The sequence below is a fragment of the Hyla sarda genome, unplaced genomic scaffold, assembly GCF_029499605.1.
Source record: "Hyla sarda isolate aHylSar1 unplaced genomic scaffold, aHylSar1.hap1 scaffold_2448, whole genome shotgun sequence".
Classification (NCBI taxonomy): domain Eukaryota; kingdom Metazoa; phylum Chordata; class Amphibia; order Anura; family Hylidae; genus Hyla; species Hyla sarda.
The window spans coordinates 25,414-39,778 of NW_026609135.1; the positions used below are offsets into that span (position 1 = coordinate 25,414).

A 14,365-nucleotide genomic window follows, 5' to 3' on the forward strand; every position below is an offset into this window, starting at 1 on the left:
GCCCCTTTCACGGTTATCGCTTCTCGGCCTTTTGGCTAAGATCAAGTGTAGTATCTGTTCTTATCAGTTTAATATCTGATACGTCCCCTATCTGGGGACCATATATTAAATGGATTTTTGAGAACGGGGGCCGATTTCGAAGCTTGCTTCCGTCGCCCTATGCATTGACCCGATATGGCAGTATCTTCGGGTACAGTGCACCACCCCCTTACAGGGTTAAAAAGAAAGATTCCTACTTTCATTGCTACCTGCTTGCTGGCTAGCCAGCTAGCCAGCCCTGTGGGCCTTGCTGCTGCAGCCAAAAAACAAAAGGTGGTGCTGCTGCTGCTGCTTCTGCTGCTTCTGCTTCTGCTTGTGTCTGGCCCCTGTTGGAGCGTCCAGGCACAGGACTTCTGCTGCTGCTGACTAAATGGCCTCCTTAATTGGATCATTTGAGTAGCCAGCACACCTGTGCAGGTAGGGCATGACATGATAGGCAGCTGCCTTGATAGCGGGTGGGTGCTGAATGTTCCTAATTGACAAAATAAGATTAATGCTTATGAAGAAATATAAAATCTCATCCCTTCCCCAATATCGCACCACACCCCTACCCCTTAATTCCCTGGTTGAACTTGATGGACATATGTCTTTTTTCGACCGTACTAACTATGTAACTATGTAACATAACATGGGGGGGGGGGGGGTCTCCTGGCTGTTCACACAGGTGTGTCATTGCTGTACATTGACCATGCATTGCTTCTGTGGTATTGCAAAGGCAAAGACAAATGCTTCCAGCCATCCATTGCACTAATGGATTGGTCATCAGCTGGCTGTCTATGTCCCGCATCAATATAGACCAAAGTACAGAGGGTTAGGCTATGCTATTGTGCACCTACCTGATGCATCAGAAGGTGCGAGGCCCTTGCTAAATTCTGTGCACAGACTTTGAGATCTATACTTTAGACTGTATCTAAACCTGCTCCAACATGGACTGACATTCTGGCCTACTTTCAGCCGATGCGACTTGTCTGTCGCTGAACAGTCGCTTTTTATGTATTCAGCACCTATGTATAATGTTGTAAAAATGCTCTAGAAGCTAAAGTCGCAGAAATGTCACACATATTTGGCCTGCAACTTTCTGTGCGACAAATTCAGACAGGAAAAATCAGTATAAATCCTTAGAAAATTATCCCCCAGTGTTTCCATCTGCTGGCGGTATTGAATAAGCATTGCTGCACTGATGGGGTATGCATTAGACGAAAAAAAAGAAGAAAAAGAAGAATAATACGCCCAGAAAAGAGGCGAAAAGGAGAAAAACGTAAAAAAACGTGAAAAAAAAGTAAGAGGAAGAGAAGGGAAAAAAAGGTGGAAATGGGTTTAAAAGTGATTTCGGCGGAGAAATATATATATATATATATATATATATATATATATATATATATATATACGCGCACACACACACATATATATAAACGTATTCTCCGTTGAGATATTGCAGCCGCTGCTGTGTCCAGGCCCAGGAGCCTTAGCACTGTGCTGTGATGTCACTCAATACCACTGACATCACTAGGTGTAAACAACATCTCTCCTTTGCTGTGTATGTGACTATGGAGCTGTTTGGTGATGTCGTCTATTATGGCCTTCATAGAAGCAACAGGAGATTGTTGCATCCATCTAGAACCCTCAGAACTACAGTGCTATGATGTCACTCACTTCCACAGGCCTTGCAGAGTGTAAACAACAACAACCCAGCTTTGTTGTGTATGTAACCATAGGGATTTGTGATGTCACCTAGAACCTTCACAGCAGCGACAGCTTTATGAGGAGCATCAGCACTGCTCTGCCTGAGCAGAACCATCACCGCCATAGGTTGTCAAATAACCCGGATTTAACCCACACAGGTAAGTCCAATGGGGTGCAGGCATGTCCTCTATGCTTACAGCTTCCCGTGGGTGTTGGTTTGATACCGTTTGGGGACAGCCAAGGAGGCATCTGCAGGCAACAAAGGTAGGTGTGTGCTTGTGTGTGTGTTTCCTATGCAGATCCTAAGCCCAGTGTCACATGCAAGTAGGAGGAGTAAGAAGGGTTCCTGGCAAATCCGGGTTATGGATTGCATTTAAAAAGGCCCCGTGGGAGTGCAATGGGCCCCTGTCTTGCTGCTTAGCAATAATGGTATGGGTTTAGGTTCTGCTGTGTGTACTGGTGGTTGACTGCCCCCCAGCCCAGAGTGTGCATGGAAAATTGTCTGGCAGCCTCCCTGACAGCAAGCAGTGATAGTGCCCATGAAGGGGACCTTGTTGGGCCCGCCCCTTTCACGGTTATCGCTTCTCGGCCTTTTGGCTAAGATCAAGTGTAGTATCTGTTCTTATCAGTTTAATATCTGATACGTCCCCTATCTGGGGACCATATATTAAATGGATTTTTGAGAACGGGGGCCGATTTCGAAGCTTGCTTCCGTCGCCCTATGCATTGACCCGATATGGCAGTATCTTCGGGTACAGTGCACCACCCCCTTACAGGGTTAAAAAGAAAGATTCCTACTTTCATTGCTACCTGCTTGCTGGCTAGCCAGCTAGCAAGCCCTGTGGGCCTTGCTGCTGCAGCCAAAAAACAAAAGGTGGTGCTGCTGCTGCTGCTTCTGCTGCTTCTGCTTCTGCTTGTGTCTGGCCCCTGTTGGAGCGTCCAGGCACAGGACTTCTGCTGCTGCTGACTAAATGGCCTCCTTAATTGGATCATTTGAGTAGCCAGCACACCTGTGCAGGTAGGGCATGACATGATAGGCAGCTGCCTTGATAGCGGGTGGGTGCTGAATGTTCCTAATTGACAAAATAAGATTAATGCTTATGAAGAAATATAAAATCTCATCCCTTCCCCAATATCGCGCCACACCCCTACCCCTTAATTCCCTGGTTGAACTTGATGGACATATGTCTTTTTTCGACCGTACTAACTATGTAACTATGTAACATAACATGGGGGGGGGGGGGTCTCCTGGCTGTTCACACAGGTGTGTCATTGCTGTACATTGACCATGCATTGCTTCTGTGGTATTGCAAAGGCAAAGACAAATGCTTCCAGCCATCCATTGCACTAATGGATTGGTCATCAGCTGGCTGTCTATGTCCCGCATCAATATAGACCAAAGTACAGAGGGTTAGGCTATGCTATTGTGCACCTACCTGATGCATCAGAAGGTGCGAGGCCCTTGCTAAATTCTGTGCACAGACTTTGAGATCTATACTTTAGACTGTATCTAAACCTGCTCCAACATGGACTGACATTCTGGCCTACTTTCAGCCGATGCGACTTGTCTGTCGCTGAACAGTCGCTTTTTATGTATTCAGCACCTATGTATAATGTTGTAAAAATGCTCTAGAAGCTAAAGTCGCAGAAATGTCACACATATTTGGCCTGCAACTTTCTGTGCGACAAATTCAGACAGGAAAAATCAGTATAAATCCTTAGAAAATTATCCCCCAGTGTCTCCATCTGCTGGCGGTATTGAATAAGCATTGCTGCACTGATGGGGTATGCATTAGACGAAAAAAAAGAAGAAAAAGAAGAATAATACGCCCAGAAAAGAGGCGAAAAGGAGAAAAACGTAAAAAAACGTGAAAAAAAAGTAAGAGGAAGAGAAGGGAAAAAAAGGTGGAAATGGGTTTAAAAGTGATTTCGGCGGAGAAATATATATATATATATATATATATATATATATATACGCGCACACACACACATATATATAAACGTATTCTCCGTTGAGATATTGCAGCCGCTGCTGTGTCCAGGCCCAGGAGCCTTAGCACTGTGCTGTGATGTCACTCAATACCACTGACATCACTAGGTGTAAACAACATCTCTCCTTTGCTGTGTATGTGACTATGGAGCTGTTTGGTGATGTCGTCTATTATGGCCTTCATAGAAGCAACAGGAGATTGTTGCATCCATCTAGAACCCTCAGAACTACAGTGCTATGATGTCACTCACTTCCACAGGCCTTGCAGAGTGTAAACAACAACAACCCAGCTTTGTTGTGTATGTAACCATAGGGATTTGTGATGTCACCTAGAACCTTCACAGCAGCGACAGCTTTATGAGGAGCATCAGCACTGCTCTGCCTGAGCAGAACCATCACCGCCATAGGTTGTCAAATAACCCGGATTTAACCCACACAGGTAAGTCCAATGGGGTGCAGGCATGTCCTCTATGCTTACAGCTTCCCGTGGGTGTTGGTTTGATACCGTTTGGGGACAGCCAAGGAGGCATCTGCAGGCAACAAAGGTAGGTGTGTGCTTGTGTGTGTGTTTCCTATGCAGATCCTAAGCCCAGTGTCACATGCAAGTAGGAGGAGTAAGAAGGGTTCCTGGCAAATCCGGGTTATGGATTGCATTTAAAAAGGCCCCGTGGGAGTGCAATGGGCCCCTGTCTTGCTGCTTAGCAATAATGGTATGGGTTTAGGTTCTGCTGTGTGTACTGGTGGTTGACTGCCCCCCAGCCCAGAGTGTGCATGGAAAATTGTCTGGCAGCCTCCCTGACAGCAAGCAGTGATAGTGCCCATGAAGGGGACCTTGTTGGGCCCGCCCCTTTCACGGTTATCGCTTCTCGGCCTTTTGGCTAAGATCAAGTGTAGTATCTGTTCTTATCAGTTTAATATCTGATACGTCCCCTATCTGGGGACCATATATTAAATGGATTTTTGAGAACGGGGGCCGATTTCGAAGCTTGCTTCCGTCGCCCTATGCATTGACCCGATATGGCAGTATCTTCGGGTACAGTGCACCACCCCCTTACAGGGTTAAAAAGAAAGATTCCTACTTTCATTGCTACCTGCTTGCTGGCTAGCCAGCTAGCCAGCCCTGTGGGCCTTGCTGCTGCAGCCAAAAAACAAAAGGTGGTGCTGCTGCTGCTGCTTCTGCTGCTTCTGCTTCTGCTTGTGTCTGGCCCCTGTTGGAGCGTCCAGGCACAGGACTTCTGCTGCTGCTGACTAAATGGCCTCCTTAATTGGATCATTTGAGTAGCCAGCACACCTGTGCAGGTAGGGCATGACATGATAGGCAGCTGCCTTGATAGCGGGTGGGTGCTGAATGTTCCTAATTGACAAAATAAGATTAATGCTTATGAAGAAATATAAAATCTCATCCCTTCCCCAATATCGCGCCACACCCCTACCCCTTAATTCCCTGGTTGAACTTGATGGACATATGTCTTTTTTCGACCGTACTAACTATGTAACTATGTAACATAACATGGGGGGGGGGGGGGGGGGTCTCCTGGCTGTTCACACAGGTGTGTCATTGCTGTACATTGACCATGCATTGCTTCTGTGGTATTGCAAAGGCAAAGACAAATGCTTCCAGCCATCCATTGCACTAATGGATTGGTCATCAGCTGGCTGTCTATGTCCCGCATCAATATAGACCAAAGTACAGAGGGTTAGGCTATGCTATTGTGCACCTACCTGATGCATCAGAAGGTGCGAGGCCCTTGCTAAATTCTGTGCACAGACTTTGAGATCTATACTTTAGACTGTATCTAAACCTGCTCCAACATGGACTGACATTCTGGCCTACTTTCAGCCGATGCGACTTGTCTGTCGCTGAACAGTCGCTTTTTATGTATTCAGCACCTATGTATAATGTTGTAAAAATGCTCTAGAAGCTAAAGTCGCAGAAATGTCACACATATTTGGCCTGCAACTTTCTGTGCGACAAATTCAGACAGGAAAAATCAGTATAAATCCTTAGAAAATTACCCCCCAGTGTCTCCATCTGCTGGCGGTATTGAATAAGCATTGCTGCACTGATGGGGTATGCATTAGACGAAAAAAAAGAAGAAAAAGAAGAATAATACGCCCAGAAAAGAGGCGAAAAGGAGAAAAACGTAAAAAAACGTGAAAAAAAAGTAAGAGGAAGAGAAGGGAAAAAAAGGTGGAAATGGGTTTAAAAGTGATTTCGGCGGAGAAATATATATATATATATATATATATATATATATATATATATATACGCGCACACACACACATATATATAAACGTATTCTCCGTTGAGATATTGCAGCCGCTGCTGTGTCCAGGCCCAGGAGCCTTAGCACTGTGCTGTGATGTCACTCAATACCACTGACATCACTAGGTGTAAACAACATCTCTCCTTTGCTGTGTATGTGACTATGGAGCTGTTTGGTGATGTCGTCTATTATGGCCTTCATAGAAGCAACAGGAGATTGTTGCATCCATCTAGAACCCTCAGAACTACAGTGCTATGATGTCACTCACTTCCACAGGCCTTGCAGAGTGTAAACAACAACAACCCAGCTTTGTTGTGTATGTAACCATAGGGATTTGTGATGTCACCTAGAACCTTCACAGCAGCGACAGCTTTATGAGGAGCATCAGCACTGCTCTGCCTGAGCAGAACCATCACCGCCATAGGTTGTCAAATAACCCGGATTTAACCCACACAGGTAAGTCCAATGGGGTGCAGGCATGTCCTCTATGCTTACAGCTTCCCGTGGGTGTTGGTTTGATACCGTTTGGGGACAGCCAAGGAGGCATCTGCAGGCAACAAAGGTAGGTGTGTGCTTGTGTGTGTGTTTCCTATGCAGATCCTAAGCCCAGTGTCACATGCAAGTAGGAGGAGTAAGAAGGGTTCCTGGCAAATCCGGGTTATGGATTACATTTAAAAAGGCCCCGTGGGAGTGCAATGGGCCCCTGTCTTGCTGCTTAGCAATAATGGTATGGGTTTAGGTTCTGCTGTGTGTACTGGTGGTTGACTGCCCCCCAGCCCAGAGTGTGCATGGAAAATTGTCTGGCAGCCTCCCTGACAGCAAGCAGTGATAGTGCCCATGAAGGGGACCTTGTTGGGCCCGCCCCTTTCACGGTTATCGCTTCTCGGCCTTTTGGCTAAGATCAAGTGTAGTATCTGTTCTTATCAGTTTAATATCTGATACGTCCCCTATCTGGGGACCATATATTAAATGGATTTTTGAGAACGGGGGCCGATTTCGAAGCTTGCTTCCGTCGCCCTATGCATTGACCCGATATGGCAGTATCTTCGGGTACAGTGCACCACCCCCTTACAGGGTTAAAAAGAAAGATTCCTACTTTCATTGCTACCTGCTTGCTGGCTAGCCAGCTAGCCAGCCCTGTGGGCCTTGCTGCTGCAGCCAAAAAACAAAAGGTGGTGCTGCTGCTGCTGCTTCTGCTGCTTCTGCTTCTGCTTGTGTCTGGCCCCTGTTGGAGCGTCCAGGCACAGGACTTCTGCTGCTGCTGACTAAATGGCCTCCTTAATTGGATCATTTGAGTAGCCAGCACACCTGTGCAGGTAGGGCATGACATGATAGGCAGCTGCCTTGATAGCGGGTGGGTGCTGAATGTTCCTAATTGACAAAATAAGATTAATGCTTATGAAGAAATATAAAATCTCATCCCTTCCCCAATATCGCGCCACACCCCTACCCCTTAATTCCCTGGTTGAACTTGATGGACATATGTCTTTTTTCGACCGTACTAACTATGTAACTATGTAACATAACATGGGGGGGGGGGGGGGGTCTCCTGGCTGTTCACACAGGTGTGTCATTGCTGTACATTGACCATGCATTGCTTCTGTGGTATTGCAAAGGCAAAGACAAATGCTTCCAGCCATCCATTGCACTAATGGATTGGTCATCAGCTGGCTGTCTATGTCCCGCATCAATATAGACCAAAGTACAGAGGGTTAGGCTATGCTATTGTGCACCTACCTGATGCATCAGAAGGTGCGAGGCCCTTGCTAAATTCTGTGCACAGACTTTGAGATCTATACTTTAGACTGTATCTAAACCTGCTCCAACATGGACTGACATTCTGGCCTACTTTCAGCCGATGCGACTTGTCTGTCGCTGAACAGTCGCTTTTTATGTATTCAGCACCTATGTATAATGTTGTAAAAATGCTCTAGAAGCTAAAGTCGCAGAAATGTCACACATATTTGGCCTGCAACTTTCTGTGCGACAAATTCAGACAGGAAAAATCAGTATAAATCCTTAGAAAATTATCCCCCAGTGTCTCCATCTGCTGGCGGTATTGAATAAGCATTGCTGCACTGATGGGGTATGCATTAGACGAAAAAAAAGAAGAAAAAGAAGAATAATACGCCCAGAAAAGAGGCGAAAAGGAGAAAAACGTAAAAAAACGTGAAAAAAAAGTAAGAGGAAGAGAAGGGAAAAAAAGGTGGAAATGGGTTTAAAAGTGATTTCGGCGGAGAAATATATATATATATATATATATATATATATATATATATATACGCGCACACACACACATATATATAAACGTATTCTCCGTTGAGATATTGCAGCCGCTGCTGTGTCCAGGCCCAGGAGCCTTAGCACTGTGCTGTGATGTCACTCAATACCACTGACATCACTAGGTGTAAACAACATCTCTCCTTTGCTGTGTATGTGACTATGGAGCTGTTTGGTGATGTCGTCTATTATGGCCTTCATAGAAGCAACAGGAGATTGTTGCATCCATCTAGAACCCTCAGAACTACAGTGCTATGATGTCACTCACTTCCACAGGCCTTGCAGAGTGTAAACAACAACAACCCAGCTTTGTTGTGTATGTAACCATAGGGATTTGTGATGTCACCTAGAACCTTCACAGCAGCGACAGCTTTATGAGGAGCATCAGCACTGCTCTGCCTGAGCAGAACCATCACCGCCATAGGTTGTCAAATAACCCGGATTTAACCCACACAGGTAAGTCCAATGGGGTGCAGGCATGTCCTCTATGCTTACAGCTTCCCGTGGGTGTTGGTTTGATACCATTTGGGGACAGCCAAGGAGGCATCTGCAGGCAACAAAGGTAGGTGTGTGCTTGTGTGTGTGTTTCCTATGCAGATCCTAAGCCCAGTGTCACATGCAAGTAGGAGGAGTAAGAAGGGTTCCTGGCAAATCCGGGTTATGGATTGCATTTAAAAAGGCCCCGTGGGAGTGCAATGGGCCCCTGTCTTGCTGCTTAGCAATAATGGTATGGGTTTAGGTTCTGCTGTGTGTACTGGTGGTTGACTGCCCCCCAGCCCAGAGTGTGCATGGAAAATTGTCTGGCAGCCTCCCTGACAGCAAGCAGTGATAGTGCCCATGAAGGGGACCTTGTTGGGCCCGCCCCTTTCACGGTTATCGCTTCTCGGCCTTTTGGCTAAGATCAAGTGTAGTATCTGTTCTTATCAGTTTTCATGCTGGTGGGGATGGGTGCTGCATGGAGGATGCAGGTGTACCAGGGCTTTCCGGGGCTGGTTCTGAGGAATCAGCTCGACGGCTGCCCCGATGTGACCTGTTCCCTCCGGGTCTCGCCATGAGGCTGAGAGGGTCTAGAGCCGAGGTACTTTTGTGCCTCGGGGAGTGGTGACCCCGAGGTGCCGAAACTCACTGGGAGGATAGACTCACTGAGTTGAAGCACGGGCACCATAATCTCTTCACCTTGTGGCACTCACCTCTTGATTCCCGGCCTTCTGGCTAGGATCAGAGAAATTTTTATAGATCCGGCCGGATGTCCGGGCAGTATATCTGCACACATTCACTTATTTATTTCTTTTTTGTCTCACTGTGTCACTTTTTGCGTGTTGTGTGTTCACAGGATTGGTCAGGATGCGGTAGCCCTTCTGGGTGTCCCTCCTGGCGGTCTAGGGGAGGTGTGTGTGGCCATTAGGTTCCGCACCTCCCTGCAAACACCCCGGGTACTCCTGCTTTGGCAGGGTACCTACCGTAATCGGCTCTGCGGGCAGATACCTTGGCTAACGCCAAGGGGGATGCCGGGAGCATTTGTGGTCCCCTAGTAGCTTCGGCGAAAAGGGACATCGAACCTGGAACCTCGCAGGTACCTTTTGGTCCGGAGGCGAAGGGTAAGGTTTGTTGGGGGGCCTCTCTCCTATCGGAGAAGGGCTTGCGATAGACCGCATCCTTTGTGCACGTTTTTTTAGTGTAACACGTTTGCACTTTTTCTTGCACTTTGGGTGAATCGAAAGCACGTTCCTCGGCTTTAGATAAAAAAAAAAAAAAATCTGTTCTTATCAGTTTAATATCTGATACGTCCCCTATCTGGGGACCATATATTAAATGGATTTTTGAGAACGGGGGCCGATTTCGAAGCTTGCTTCCGTCGCCCTATGCATTGACCCGATATGGCAGTATCTTCGGGTACAGTGCACCACCCCCTTACAGGGTTAAAAAGAAAGATTCCTACTTTCATTGCTACCTGCTTGCTGGCTAGCCAGCTAGCCAGCCCTGTGGGCCTTGCTGCTGCAGCCAAAAAACAAAAGGTGGTGCTGCTGCTGCTGCTTCTGCTGCTTCTGCTTCTGCTTGTGTCTGGCCCCTGTTGGAGCGTCCAGGCACAGGACTTCTGCTGCTGCTGACTAAATGGCCTCCTTAATTGGATCATTTGAGTAGCCAGCACACCTGTGCAGGTAGGGCATGACATGATAGGCAGCTGCCTTGATAGCGGGTGGGTGCTGAATGTTCCTAATTGACAAAATAAGATTAATGCTTATGAAGAAATATAAAATCTCATCCCTTCCCCAATATCGCGCCACACCCCTACCCCTTAATTCCCTGGTTGAACTTGATGGACATATGTCTTTTTTCGACCGTACTAACTATGTAACTATGTAACATAACATGGGGGGGGGGGGGGGGGTCTCCTGGCTGTTCACACAGGTGTGTCATTGCTGTACATTGACCATGCATTGCTTCTGTGGTATTGCAAAGGCAAAGACAAATGCTTCCAGCCATCCATTGCACTAATGGATTGGTCATCAGCTGGCTGTCTATGTCCCGCATCAATATAGACCAAAGTACAGAGGGTTAGGCTATGCTATTGTGCACCTACCTGATGCATCAGAAGGTGCGAGGCCCTTGCTAAATTCTGTGCACAGACTTTGAGATCTATGCTTTAGACTGTATCTAAACCTGCTCCAACATGGACTGACATTCTGGCCTACTTTCAGCCGATGCGACTTGTCTGTCGCTGAACAGTCGCTTTTTATGTATTCAGCACCTATGTATAATGTTGTAAAAATGCTCTAGAAGCTAAAGTCGCAGAAATGTCACACATATTTGGCCTGCAACTTTCTGTGCGACAAATTCAGACAGGAAAAATCAGTATAAATCCTTAGAAAATTATCCCCCAGTGTCTCCATCTGCTGGCGGTATTGAATAAGCATTGCTGCACTGATGGGGTATGCATTAGACGAAAAAAAAGAAGAAAAAGAAGAATAATACGCCCAGAAAAGAGGCGAAAAGGAGAAAAACGTAAAAAAACGTGAAAAAAAAGTAAGAGGAAGAGAAGGGAAAAAAAGGTGGAAATGGGTTTAAAAGTGATTTCGGCGGAGAAATATATATATATATATATATATATATATATATATATATATACGCGCACACACACACATATATATAAACGTATTCTCCGTTGAGATATTGCAGCCGCTGCTGTGTCCAGGCCCAGGAGCCTTAGCACTGTGCTGTGATGTCACTCAATACCACTGACATCACTAGGTGTAAACAACATCTCTCCTTTGCTGTGTATGTGACTATGGAGCTGTTTGGTGATGTCGTCTATTATGGCCTTCATAGAAGCAACAGGAGATTGTTGCATCCATCTAGAACCCTCAGAACTACAGTGCTATGATGTCACTCACTTCCACAGGCCTTGCAGAGTGTAAACAACAACAACCCAGCTTTGTTGTGTATGTAACCATAGGGATTTGTGATGTCACCTAGAACCTTCACAGCAGCGACAGCTTTATGAGGAGCATCAGCACTGCTCTGCCTGAGCAGAACCATCACCGCCATAGGTTGTCAAATAACCCGGATTTAACCCACACAGGTAAGTCCAATGGGGTGCAGGCATGTCCTCTATGCTTACAGCTTCCCGTGGGTGTTGGTTTGATACCGTTTGGGGACAGCCAAGGAGGCATCTGCAGGCAACAAAGGTAGGTGTGTGCTTGTGTGTGTGTTTCCTATGCAGATCCTAAGCCCAGTGTCACATGCAAGTAGGAGGAGTAAGAAGGGTTCCTGGCAAATCCGGGTTATGGATTGCATTTAAAAAGGCCCCGTGGGAGTGCAATGGGCCCCTGTCTTGCTGCTTAGCAATAATGGTATGGGTTTAGGTTCTGCTGTGTGTACTGGTGGTTGACTGCCCCCCCAGCCCAGAGTGTGCATGGAAAATTGTCTGGCAGCCTCCCTGACAGCAAGCAGTGATAGTGCCCATGAAGGGGACCTTGTTGGGCCCGCCCCTTTCACGGTTATCGCTTCTCGGCCTTTTGGCTAAGATCAAGTGTAGTATCTGTTCTTATCAGTTTTCATGCTGGTGGGGATGGGTGCTGCATGGAGGATGCAGGGTGTACCAGGGCTTTCCGGGGCTGGTTCTGAGGAATCAGCTCGACGGCTGCCCCGATGTGACCTGTTCCCTCCGGGTCTCGCCATGAGGCTGAGAGGGTTCGCCATGAGGCTGAGAGGGTCTAGAGCCGAGGTACTTTTGTGCCTCGGGGAGTGGTGACCCCGAGGTGCCGAAACTCACTGGGGAGGATAGACTCACTGAGTTGAAGCACGGGCACCATAATCTCTTCACCTTGTGGCACTCACCTCTTGATTCCCGGCCTTCTGGCTAGGATCAGAGAAATTTTTATAGATCCGGCCGGATGTCCGGGCAGTATATCTGCACACATTCACTTATTTATTTCTTTTTTGTCTCACTGTGTCACTTTTTGCGTGTTGTGTGTTCACAGGATTGGTCAGGATGCGGTAGCCCTTCTGGGTGTCCCTCCTGGCGGTCTAGGGGAGGTGTGTGTGGCCATTAGGTTCCGCACCTCCCTGCAAACACCCCCGGGTACTCCTGCTTTGGCAGGGTACCTACCGTAATCGGCTCTGCGGGCAGATACCTTGGCTAACGCCAAGGGGGATGCCGGGAGCATTTGTGGTCCCCTAGTAGCTTCGGCGAAAAGGGACATCGAACCTGGAACCTCGCAGGTACCTTTTGGTCCGGAGGCGAAGGGTAAGGTTTGTTGGGGGGCCTCTCTCCTATCGGAGAAGTGGCTTGCGATAGACCGCATCCTTTGTGCACGTTTTTTTAGTGTAACACGTTTGCACTTTTTCTTGCACTTTGGGTGAATCGAAAGCACGTTCCTCGGCTTTAGATAAAAAAAAAAAAAAATCTGTTCTTATCAGTTTAATATCTGATACGTCCCCTATCTGGGGGACCATATATTAAATGGATTTTTGAGAACGGGGGCCGATTTCGAAGCTTGCTTCCGTCGCCCTATGCATTGACCCGATATGGCAGTATCTTCGGGTACAGTGCACCACCCCCTTACAGGGTTAAAAAGAAAGATTCCTACTTTCATTGCTACCTGCTTGCTGGCTAGCCAGCTAGCCAGCCCTGTGGGCCTTGCTGCTGCAGCCAAAAAACAAAAGGTGGTGCTGCTGCTGCTGCTTCTGCTGCTTCTGCTTCTGCTTGTGTCTGGCCCCTGTTGGAGCGTCCAGGCACAGGACTTCTGCTGCTGCTGACTAAATGGCCTCCTTAATTGGATCATTTGAGTAGCCAGCACACCTGTGCAGGTAGGGCATGACATGATAGGCAGCTGCCTTGATAGCGGGTGGGTGCTGAATGTTCCTAATTGACAAAATAAGATTAATGCTTATGAAGAAATATAAAATCTCATCCCTTCCCCAATATCGCGCCACACCCCTACCCCTTAATTCCCTGGTTGAACTTGATGGACATATGTCTTTTTTCGACCGTACTAACTATGTAACTATGTAACATAACATGGGGGGGGTGGGGGGGGGGGGTCTCCTGGCTGTTCACACAGGTGTGTCATTGCTGTACATTGACCATGCATTGCTTCTGTGGTATTGCAAAGGCAAAGACAAATGCTTCCAGCCATCCATTGCACTAATGGATTGGTCATCAGCTGGCTGTCTATGTCCCGCATCAATATAGACCAAAGTACAGAGGGTTAGGCTATGCTATTGTGCACCTACCTGATGCATCAGAAGGTGCGAGGCCCTTGCTAAATTCTGTGCACAGACTTTGAGATCTATGCTTTAGACTGTATCTAAACCTGCTCCAACATGGACTGACATTCTGGCCTACTTTCAGCCGATGCGACTTGTCTGTCGCTGAACAGTCGCTTTTTATGTATTCAGCACCTATGTATAATGTTGTAAAAAATGCTCTAGAAGCTAAAGTCGCAGAAATGTCACACATATTTGGCCTGCAACTTTCTGTGCGACAAATCAGACAGGAAAAATCAGTATAAATCCTTAGAAAATTATCCCCCAGTGTCTCCATCTGCTGGCGGTATTGAATAAGCATTGCTGCACTGATGGGGTATGCATTAGACGAAAAAAA

At 47.0% G+C, this 14,365-nt stretch overlaps 5 non-coding genes and 3 pseudogenes across 5 annotated transcripts; all 8 read left to right on the plus strand.

Annotated features, from left to right (window-relative positions):
* The first annotated feature begins 15 nt into the window (after window positions 1-15).
* Window positions 16-206, plus strand: LOC130323278 (U2 spliceosomal RNA). Its single transcript, XR_008868624.1, has one exon. It is a non-coding gene; the product is annotated as a U2 spliceosomal RNA (small nuclear RNA).
* A 2,093-nt stretch (window positions 207-2,299) lies between these two features.
* On the plus strand, window positions 2,300-2,490 carry LOC130323279 (U2 spliceosomal RNA). Its single transcript, XR_008868625.1, has one exon. It is a non-coding gene; the product is annotated as a U2 spliceosomal RNA (small nuclear RNA).
* A 2,080-nt stretch (window positions 2,491-4,570) lies between these two features.
* LOC130323280 (U2 spliceosomal RNA) lies at window positions 4,571-4,761 on the plus strand. Its single transcript, XR_008868626.1, has one exon. It is a non-coding gene; the product is annotated as a U2 spliceosomal RNA (small nuclear RNA).
* Window positions 4,762-6,854: 2,093 nt separating this feature from the next.
* LOC130323281 (U2 spliceosomal RNA) lies at window positions 6,855-7,045 on the plus strand. The gene has a single exon (XR_008868627.1). It is a non-coding gene; the product is annotated as a U2 spliceosomal RNA (small nuclear RNA).
* A 2,089-nt stretch (window positions 7,046-9,134) lies between these two features.
* LOC130323289 (U2 spliceosomal RNA) lies at window positions 9,135-9,294 on the plus strand (annotated as a pseudogene).
* A 693-nt stretch (window positions 9,295-9,987) lies between these two features.
* On the plus strand, window positions 9,988-10,168 carry LOC130323284 (U2 spliceosomal RNA; annotated as a pseudogene).
* Window positions 10,169-12,259: 2,091 nt separating this feature from the next.
* Window positions 12,260-12,420, plus strand: LOC130323290 (U2 spliceosomal RNA; annotated as a pseudogene).
* A 717-nt stretch (window positions 12,421-13,137) lies between these two features.
* LOC130323286 (U2 spliceosomal RNA) lies at window positions 13,138-13,319 on the plus strand. The gene has a single exon (XR_008868631.1). It is a non-coding gene; the product is annotated as a U2 spliceosomal RNA (small nuclear RNA).
* The last annotated feature ends 1,046 nt before the right edge of the window (window positions 13,320-14,365 follow it).